The sequence below is a fragment of the Orbicella faveolata genome, unplaced genomic scaffold (genome assembly GCF_042242905.1).
Source record: "Orbicella faveolata isolate gen_17 unplaced genomic scaffold, um_ofav_v1 contig_14, whole genome shotgun sequence".
Lineage (NCBI taxonomy): Eukaryota > Metazoa > Cnidaria > Anthozoa > Scleractinia > Merulinidae > Orbicella > Orbicella faveolata.
The window spans coordinates 13,865,494-13,876,793 of NW_028301541.1; the positions used below are offsets into that span (position 1 = coordinate 13,865,494).

General features: G+C 38.6%; 1 pseudogene; it reads left to right on the forward strand.

The window, feature by feature from the left end:
* The first annotated feature begins 2,044 nt into the window (after positions 1–2,044).
* On the forward strand, positions 2,045–6,585 carry LOC110047374 (collagen triple helix repeat-containing protein 1-like; annotated as a pseudogene).
* Positions 6,586–11,300: the final 4,715 nt, after the last annotated feature.

Sequence of the window (11,300 nt, forward strand, 5' to 3'; positions counted from 1 at the left end):
CGGAGAAAAAAAGTTATGGGGAGTGGGTTAGGGGATAAAAGCACTCTCTTCTGCCTCATCTCGTACTTTTTGTTCCGTTCTTCCACCCCTTCTTGTTGGCAGGGTCTCTCATTCTCAGATTCCACGCACCTCTTTCGTTCCAAGAAAACAGGCGACTGCTTCGCTGACTAAAGCTTACAAAAAGTTACCCATTTTAGAAACCCTTATACAGGGAAGTCCTTTATTTGAGTTAAACGGGACGTGTTGTTGAATAGCATTTTCGTGTTTTAGTAAATTCTGGAATGCATGTGTTCAACGAAAGCTGTCACCTTTAACCCTCTCGTTCCATTTTAATCTCAATGTATGTGTCTTGGTATTTTTCCAATTTGATGTTTTCTCAGAGATAACAGCCCTAAAATAGAACATCCGGCAATACTTTCACTCTACACCAGCGGCACATTTACCAAATTGCTTTAGGTGTGTTCATCACATTTATCAACAAAGAATCCCTTCTTTACATTTCAATGCTGGAATATATATCTGATACATGTTAAGGAACAAACATTGGCCTTGGGGTTGAAACCATCCATAGTGAATTAAGTCGTTACGGTTACATCAAAGCGTTCCGCTGCTAGTTATCTTTTAACAAAGTTCTTATCCCTGCTGAAAACACCGCAAAGATAATTAGTGCATTTCGCAGTCCTGTGCCTTATCTTTAAAATTGAGTTTAAAACACAAGACGTGGTAATCCTGTTTGAAAACTATTATGAGAAATCATTGATTTCTGACAGAGGAAAAATTTTAACCATAGTGAACAATTCAATCTCACCTGGTTTCTTTAAACTGACATTGTGTCGCAAAACATCTTTTTAAAATTAGTTCTTATGACCTTTACTTAATATACTCTCTGTTTGACGCTTTGGATGTTCTGCAATTCTCTCCAAGTCTTCTTTCTGACCCTGTCGCAGAAAATAGAAAAATTGATCGTATCAGTGTCACGCAATTCAAAATAGATCAAAATAAAAATCAAAACCGGTCTATAGATAAAGTCCAGAATCTGGGAAATGAGAGAAGGTAAGTATGCAAAGACTCTCGCCAAAATTCTGGTCACAGCAATTTTTCTTATGCGAGATATGCGGAGATATTTTTTACCCAAATTTATAGAGATTTGTGTGGAGACGTCATGCTGGTGCCCATCCGTATGGGCACCAACATGGCGGCCGGAAACCAACAGTAACATCTGTCACTGAGTTTTGCTACAAAAGCGTGAATTTATCCCTCGAAGAACTCTAAAGCATTAAAATAACACTTTTACTAAGACATGAACTGTTCAGATAGCCAAGTTCCCCGAAATAAGTCACTTTTTAACCATCATGACAGCTCTCTTGGCTGTCATGTAAATGCCGCGTCACGCAAAAGCTTAGAAATTCAAGCGCTGTGTATCACAAAACCAAGAAACCATTCGGAGCAAAAATTTGTATGAATATTAGTTTTCAGCTGCTCTAATACATCATTTAAGTAAAATCTCAGGAAGATCTATAGTTTTGTAGTTCGAATTTTGGTGACGTCATGTGAAAACCAGCTATTGGTTAAAAATGTTCCTCTGAATAGTATTACTCCTTCATTAAACACAGTTGGTTAACCCATAAAAATTCCTGATTCTCAATATCATTTTTACACACCTTCCATTTGAAATAAGTACTCCATTCATGCCCAAATAAAAATCCATTTCATGCTTAAAATAATTGTAACATACAACCTCGTTATGTAGAAAAACCTGTAAATTCTAAACTACTCTCCTTTTACTGTAACTCTTGAATTACGGAGTAATCAAAGTCCCTCCGAAAGAAGGAGACAGGAGGTAACTCCGCATGCGTGTTGACAGCTAATGTTAGTGCACGACTAAGCCTGCTGGTGTGTCTTACCTTGATTAAAATCTACTTACCGGGTTATAACCTCTGTTTTGAGAAATTGCGTCTTATCTACACTGGCTGGCATTAACTTACATTCCAATATGACACTAGAAGACGCGCCTTAAGGGCTGAGCACATACCATCACGGAACCAGTTGCGAAACGAGTTCATACCACACAGACGTGAAGTTCTACTGTTATAAAGTGTTGATATTTTTATCTCTTGAAGCATGGCACAGTTTGTGTATGTTACTGCTTTGTTGGTGTTGTGTGGAACAGGGGACTTACTGGAAACCACTTCCAGCCCTAAACAACAAAATACTGGCGATACCAAGGACTTATGTGAGGTACAAAGTTGAATATAAATTGCCTCTTTTAAGGAAAATCAATCTGTTGAATATGAGATGTAAAGATATTTTGCACGTTTTTCTAATATTTCTCATTTCTGGCAGTTCAGTATGGGATCAAAGATAACAGGCATCTCTGGTCCCGAGGCTGATTACTAAAATAAAAAGTTGAACAAAGCGATATAAGAATGTTTGCTTCCTAAGTCATAGTAAATTCTCTCAAGGAATGTTAATGATGTCCATGCTGTTTCCAGTAAGAGTCGGCTTCACAAAAGAAAAAACATTGTTATGCAAGAATTAGAGGAACATATTTGACCTGATTAAGAGAGGTGCAGGATGACACTCAATAGGTCTGATATAGACATCAACAAAGGTGTCCGTTGTCTTGAGAAGATTTGTTCTTGTCTAAGCGGACCTACAAAGCCACAAGTCAAATGACAGACACGGTGATACTGAAATAACAAGTGACTGATACCGCTAAAGCAGTGAGAGACAAAAATGCAGATTGTTTTTCATGCTGTAATATATATGGTGTTGTTTAAGTTTAAAATTGTGCATGTTTTTCTTTCTTCTTAGAAATAGGTAAGGTAAGTCTGTATACGAGCCAAGTGGCTCATCAGGCCGGAGCTTATCCCGGTTTCTGTAGCATGAAGTGACTAGGAGCATTTCTTCTCCCCCCGGATAGGATGCTAGTCCATCGCAGGGTTACCGCCGGGTACTCATTTTTATTCCTGGGTGGAGAGAAGCACTGTGAGAGTAGAGTGTCTTGCCCAAGAACACAACACAATGTCCCCGGCCAGGGCTTGAGCCCGGACCGCTCGCTCCGGAGTCGAGCGCACTGACCATGAGATCACCGCGCCCCCCAACTCTTTCTGGAAATAACTCACAGATAATGCTTCAAAGAAATGTCTGTGTTACTATCAGTAAGAGTCGGCCTCACAAACCAACAAACGTCATTGTTGTGTAAGAATTAGAGGAACACATTTGACCTGATTTTGTTCTCGTGTTGTTCAAGTTTCACACTGTGTTTCTTAGTTCAATGAATGCATGCGCATTTTTTGCTTTCTTCTTAGAAATCCATATCTACCCATGGATTTCCGGGTATTCCGTGGGAAGAGCGGACCGCCAGGAATGATGGGAATAAAAGGAGCGCGCGGAACTGTGGACGATCAAGGAATAAAAGGCGATAAGGGAGAGAAAGGAGAAACCGTGACAAGTCGTCCTAGTGCAGTGCCACAAACCAACTGGAAACAATGTGTGTGGAAAAATCTGAATGATAATCGAGATAGCGGTAAGATCAAGGTAAGCGTGAAATATTCTGATTGCCAATGGTTATGGGCAAACTGAATTTCTTTTGCCACCTAGTATACGATAAAATTCAGATTCAGAATTGGAGAAGGATTTATGTGAGGGGGAATCAGAATTTTATCATCCAAAGTCTGAGTACATATGCTGTTATCAACCGAAGTATTTTTTCAGCTGGTTTCATATCATGGTGACGAAACTGGTATTACATCTTAAAGATAATGAGAAGTGGAATTTGACTTGCGTACTGGAGTAGTGAGCAAGCATTCACATTTATTGTTTGATCATTACTTAGCAAGACAAGTGTGACATAAGAATCTTTAACGAGGAATAAAACACAAACAGCGGTGATAAACATCTTAAACTTACGCATTTTAATAACTTGACGTTTCGTATGCTACGCAACATACATTTTCAAAAGTGGAATAAAGACCGTTACAATTTTTGAAAACTATATATGAAATGTAAATAAGGGGTCTGGAAACGAGATTAAGAAACATCTGTTTCTTAACAGTAAAACAATAAAAGCCTAAGCTTATTAATAAAGTATCAGCTTCTCACTGCTGACGTTTACATTAAGAGCCGGCTGAAGTTCTTGGATGAGCAAAGTTTCTTTAATTTTACGATCATAATCTGTTTTACCAGAAGCTAGAATATCAAAATGATCCCACTTGATGTTGTGACCTGTGGCTTTTATATGGTCGGCAATGGCTGATGTGGGGTCATTCTTAGTGAGAGCCCTGAAATGTTCCGTTTTCCTGTCATGAAGCCGTCGTTTTATTTTGCCTATGTAAAAGTCACTGTAGTCCCAGCAAGCAGCTTTATAAATGACCTTAGATTTCTGTGAACGATTTAGACGGTCCTTGTATTGAAAGGAAGATTTGATTTGGCGAGTGCTTTGAGAAATTATCTTACAATTTCTGTTCATTTGTCAATCTTAAATTGTAACGGTCTTTATTCCACTTTTGAAAATGTATGTTGCGTAGCATACGAAACGTCAAGTTATTAAAATGCGTAAGTTTAATATGTTTATCACCGCTATTTGTGTTTTATTCCTCGTTAAACTACGATGGCCCGAGAACAAAAGCCTTTATAAGAGTCTCTGTTACGTAGTCCACATGCTATATTAGGGTGAATCGTTCATACTATCACACTAAATACACAATTTTAGTCCAAAATTAAGTCGAGGCCCAGGTTTTCTACAATAACAAGCCAAATCATGAGAATGGGTGAAAAATGGAAACGATAAGCCAAAAATAACACGCACAAAACCCTTACCGACTGTTTCGTTCTAAACAGGTAAACAATACGTCATGATAATAAAACATCTACGTCTACTTCTTTAGTTCAGCTATTTGGTGTTTAAGTTTGGCGACTCAAAAATTCAGCCAAGAGTAAGCTTTCTAACACGTGACCAAGCTTGCCGGATGCGGGTCCGCAATGGGTGCGCAACGATATTACCACCTTACAGAGTATTAGTCTACTGATCAGTGGCGAGATCGTCCAACTGGTATCTGGTCATAGATCATCGATTCAACTCTTTTTGGCGCTCAGAACTCAAATATCATTTTCTGTTTAAATTCAGCGGGGACAAGTTCTTCATTATGAAATTTTGTCGGCCCCCTGCTATTATTGAGTGTGGGTGGGGACTGAGTACTAGGTATTATTAGACGGTGCTTGGCGTGTTTTTGTTTGGAAGGAAGGAGAAGAAGATTTGATAGTTTGAGGGAACTCAATCTACTCCTTGTGTAAAACATAAGACCACAATGATATAACGACGGTGGTCCTTTTGTTGACATTTCAGTGTAACGGAATGTACTTCACTGAAAACCGAACGCTTTTTAGGAGGCCGGGTGCTTACCATTTACAAAAACCATGCGGTTGGAAATTTCAGGCATAAACATGAAACAATTAAATTCGACGTTGTGGGAGAGGGAATCGTTATAAAGTATAACCACATCAGCTAGAGAGACTAAAAAGAGCAGAAAAATAGTATCACCTCAAATCAGAGCCCATATTTTCTGAAGCTTTCCAAATGGAATGGCGCGAACCATTTGATTTTCCAACTGGAATTTCCTGTTTTCCCATGTAAATGGTAAGTATTCCTGCAGTACTCCCAAAAACTCACCCAGATTGACTCACTCCTCTAGATTTTTTAAGGGAAGCTCCTTACACCACGCTTGACACTTTCTCCCACGGAGCCAACAACTTATGATCGGTATTCAGTTATTCCAAGTTTATGATACAAATGCAGTCAATGTGATATAATTTATTGATATGAAGACTGACTTGAGCTTATTTTACTTCCGTTTGTTCCAGGACTGCACGTTTAATAAGTTGAAGTCTGATACAGCGATCAAAGTCTCATTCCAGGGAAATATGAGAGTCATAGGTTCTAGAAAGTGTAACCGGTGGTTCTCCAAGTTTAATGGTAACGAGTGCAGTGGACCGATGACAATCGAAGCTGTTGTGTACAACAATTGGCAATCTGGGGATCCCAATCTGCTTCATCATCGATCATTTGAGTGATACTGTGAAAACATTCCACAAGGCACGGTTAGAGTGAAATTGTGGGTAGGACAGTGTCCTGGCTATACTTTGGGTGACGCTTACACTGGATGGAAATCAGTGTCCCGGATAATGATCGAGGAAGTGTCTAGGCCCCAGTCCTAATTAATCTCTTCTCATTCTCGAGATTGTCGCTGCTTAAGCTCATGTTATTAAAAGTTATTGTCGTCATTACTGAAATTTTTGTCCGTTTTTAATGAAACTGCTTTAGGCGTTCGAATGGGTAAAAATAAGGCCATAAATATGATCAGTGTAGCATAAACATTTTCTAAATTAGGAAATCACGCAAAAAATTTACGACATGTAATCCGCTTTGCACGTTGACTTTGTTTAATTATGATGGGAAAGTAATTTTATTACATAGTACTTGCATGTAATACCTTTAAAATAAATTCTTAGTTAAGCGAGTTAAATGCATGTTCCAACAGAACAGATTTTACTTGGTATGATTAATACTGCGCGTGTTACGAAAACTATTTGAAGGATAATCAACACGATAATAATAATAATAATAATAATAATAATAATAATAATTTATTTCTAGCGCATTACATTAAAAAATCTCAATGCTCTTACATTTGGCGCGAAAATATTCTTGGATATTTGTCCGCGGACATTATCTGTTCCGAGAAGCGAGCAGTTTTCCGAGAGCGTAGCTGTGAGCTTTGAGGAGCAGATAATGTCCAAGGGCAAATATCCGAGCATATTTTCAAAATAAAATCGAGGTTATTGAGTTTATTATCCTTCAAATATTTTTCGCAACAAGCGCATTTTTGAAAATTGGGGAATATGCTCGGATATCTGTCCTTGAACGTTATCGTTCCTCAAAGGTCACAATTTTCCTCGAGCTAAGCTTTTGGAAAACTGTTCCCTTCTCGGAACAGATAATGTCCGCGGACAAATATCCGAGCATATTTCCGCACAAAATGGAGGCTACTGTTTATTTAGAGTGGTTTTCAATTGAGTGTCGTTAAACCAAAACCACAGTAATCAAACCAGCCAGTTACAAAGGACACAGACAATACAGTGAACCAATCAAAACTCGAAGTGATTACATATAGCTGATGCAAAGCGCGGGAAAACCTGTGCGAGTAAGTCATGTTTGATTTTGGTTTTACTTCTGATTGGATGAGAAAGTGGGCGAGTTTCTTTTAGCAATCATGTAGCATAGTAGTGCAAAACCAATTACTTTTCGATACTCAAATAAAAACCGCTCTATGAAAAATTTATAAAATTCAGTTGTAGCTTCTTCCACGGATGCATTCAGTTAGTTGGCTTGTATACGTAGCGCGAAAACACGACGGTGCGACGAAAGGAGAGAGAGGCTTGGGGCCCTCCCGCAGCGCGCTTCTCCCCTATTCTTTCGGTGTCGCCCCAACTAACTGAACGCCTTAAAGAGGCTAATTAATTGTGACTCTCCCAGTGATTTCTATTCGCAGGTTGCTAAACACAACTGACTTATTTTATGGGGACTTATTACCGTTTTTTCAGTGTAACTTTGTATGTTGTCATTTTAAAAATCAATTTCGAGTTGTAACACTAACGAGGTAAATTTTAAAAGAAAATAAAGGTTAAAAGTTTACAAGGTTGTACTCGATGACTTTAACGAGGTGGTCGTTTAAATGAGGGTTTTAGATATGAAATTAGCTGAGCTTTTGTTAGGGGCCAATGTGGTGTTTGTGTCAACGGGCCGTAGTGATCAAAAGGCGAGGTTAAATTGTACCGACATCTCATTTGTCATTCTATATATGTACATATATGTATACCCTTTTCCTGCCATTAATTATTACTTCACAGTCCCAGAGTCTACAGATACAGAGATAGAAAAAACGAACAATTTTGAGTTTTTAAACTGGGATAACGATGAATTTAATTATCCAGTAATGTCTCTGGACTTCCCATGGAAACTTCGGAAAAACGAGAACACATGGCCGAGGCTGATAGCGTATGATAGCTCAGCCAATCAGATTAATTGCAGTACTTGCATTAGTATACTAGTAGAAATCTATTTATCCAATTTATGTCAAAATGGTAATTTTTATTGCATAGAATGTCTGGGAAAAACTTTCGAGTAAATTGAATTAATATCGGCCGGCCAAATGCTTTACAGTTATATCAGAACTGACTTCATTTAGTATACATTACCAAACAGATTGCCGTTTGCATTAATTAGCCGTGGTTACACCACATGATTTTCATAGCTTGCGTTGAAATTTGTGGTTTTTCATTGATACGTGTACATTTTTGCAAATTGGAAAAAAAAAAAAAAAAATGAGCCTGATAAAAGTGGTCTGAAAATGCATCCGTTGTCATTCGGCTTATTTACCATGATTGAAATTAGAATTCGGCGAGAAAGTATAACGACGAGGGATTAGCACAAATATCTCTCCGCCATACTCGTTTATTAATCATCCGAGAGACTTACCCAGGTATGTATCATAAATTGTTCAATAATAAAAGATTACAATAATAAAAGCCCTGGATCATTATACCAAGTGAAAACCATATTGCTTTTTCACCTCGGTTAACTTTCCCGCGATAAAATAGGTTACTCTTCAAAAACTACGTTTTCCAAGGTTCCTTGGCAAAAGGCGATGTATTGAATAAATTATCATCATTACCGTTAATCAGGCCTCTTCATATGAGCCCGGTCAACCGGGCTGGCTCGGTTTCCGAGATCTCGCCCCGCCACTCTTTCCTTCGTAAAATTTTCGATGTGTTCATATGAGGAGACTGTCTGGCCCGGTCACCCAGATTTCGGTTTTTTCGACCGAGATCTCGGTAATCGGGATGAAAATTTTCTCATATGAAAACTTCAGCCGGGTGACCGGGACGAAACTTTTTAGACAAAATAGCTTCGCTTTCGCAACATAGCGACCAAAATGGCATAATGTTTGTCTTGAATGTATCTCCATTTTAGGAGTATGCGAATTAGTTACGAGACTCATTAAACTTTTGTTCTTTTTCACAAATAAAGTTCTTGTGAGAGAGATCGTTGGTAGCTTAAGTGTCATTGTCTGAGAAAGTGTTCCAGGGGCCAAAAGTTGTGGTTAACCGATTTGGCTGAAACTTGGCACAGAAGCTGGGTGCAATGAAATATTTCAAAAGCCAATTTGGCTCACTTCTCTGATTTTTAGTTTTGGAGTTTAAGGGGAGGTCTCATTTTTTGCCCTTTGAACACCAAAAACCTAGCCTTCCAGGGGACATTTTGAAAGTGCCATAAAACCCAATTGGTAAATTGTGCTTCCAAATGAATTTGACCATGAACTCTACTATAATAGAGCTTGCATTTCACGCATGTAACTTTGTCCTTGAGGTATTGGACAGAGAGGAGCCTGGGGTTAGAGTTTGGCAAAAATTAATGTCAAAATTACAACCCAAAGTTGCCATTTTTCAAAAAATCAGTGTATCTACCTGCCTTCTTGCATAACTTCCGTACCTATACCATTATTTACTTTAGTGACCCAGTTATCAAAATCAGTTGAGTAAAATTTGGCTTATCAGAGTTTGTTGAATTTTTGCCACAAACACTCACATGCCCCTCTAAGGCCATTCAAAATGGAATTTTGAGCATAATAGTTTCATTGTTCAGAAATACTGTGATTCTTATCTTACAATTGCTCTTTAAAGGCCTTTGATTAGCACAACAAACACCCTGATTTAGCAAAACAAGGGTTACTGTATTCTTTCAAAACTTAGTACCCATTAAACAGCACAAATGATGAAGGGCTTACCTAGATATAACGATCCTTTTAAACGATGCTTGAATTTTTCATTGATTTACATTCAAGTCATAATTCTTCTCCGTTGCTCCAAGCACGGAAAATCTGTCTGTTAACAGACTGCATAGTTCTTGTAAATACCCACCAGTAAAGGAGGATGACCATGCATACATTGATATACTACAAACGTACGAGCTGCAGTTTATAGCAGTGTCGATGTGAAACGTTATTCCAGGTTCCTTTAAATGAAACCATCCGTCAAGAAGGAATGCACAGTTAGGAGAGCTGGACAGTAAAACAAAAAGCTTTTGTTGCAAATACACTAACCAAACGAGGCCTTGCATTGAGATGATGTATCAACTGACCCCATTTTGGACATAGGAGAGAGTGGGTCTGGATCGAGTTCCCATTCTTCGTCCTTTTCGCGGTTTGTTTTGTCAGGTGCAAGAAATTCGAGGGTAATTTCACGATGGCACTTTGTTCCTTTGGAGGGGTAAGTTATCAGTGCGGTGCCACGTCATGGGCTGCGCACGAAACAGGAATGGTTCCTTTGTTGTCCTGCGAGATAGACATGACTGAGTGGTTGAAGGAAAAGTGCAAAGGGTCAGGTGCGTCCGGGGCAAGAGGAAGACCTGGTCATACCAAAGCTACAGGTGATTCAAAATATCAGTTAGGGATCATACACGCGCACAAATGGCTTTTATCGCGATCCAGTGGACTCTTTTATTGAACAGAGACCACGATATTTTACGATTTTGTCGTCTCAGATAGTTTGCTTGTGACGAAGATTTCCCGAGGTAATATACTTGGTTCTTGCGAAGAGAAACTAAAATTCAACAAATTGTTCGTAGGAAGGGCAAAAGGGTTGACGAAAATCCTAACTTTGAAAGGTAAAAGTACAGTTATTTTATCGCAGCAATCTCGTGAACCAAAAACAACGATAAGAATAACTTGAAGGCTGTTTTTCGTCTGCTGTCTCTGTTTAAAATGGCCTCCCCTGAGCATGGCTGCTAATGCAAAGTGTTCCTTGTCTTTAGCAAAAGGCAAAAGACGATGTCTACAATAAATCATCATTAACGACAATGAGTCCTATTTGGTCTCAAAGGCGGCATTTAACTAAGAAGACGAATAATGTGTCTAATTAAGTGCGTCTAGGTAAATACGAGACCCATTAAACGTGTCTGTTTTTTTCGCAAACAAAGTTCTTGTTACAGACACTGTTGGTCGCTTAATTACAAATTGAGCAGATTCCCGTTTTAGGGAAGTGTGTGGGTTTTTTTTGTGTGTGTGTTTCGTATTTGACTAGAAGAATTATATATCTCAGAAGTTAAATGCGCTCATTTCTTAAAATTATTGAGTTTGTATGACGTTTAATGCTTCCTATTTCCCTATTTACTGTACAAATAATACGTCTACGACGCATTATTCGTTTTCCTAGGTAAATACGACCAATGCGCCTACTTTTTA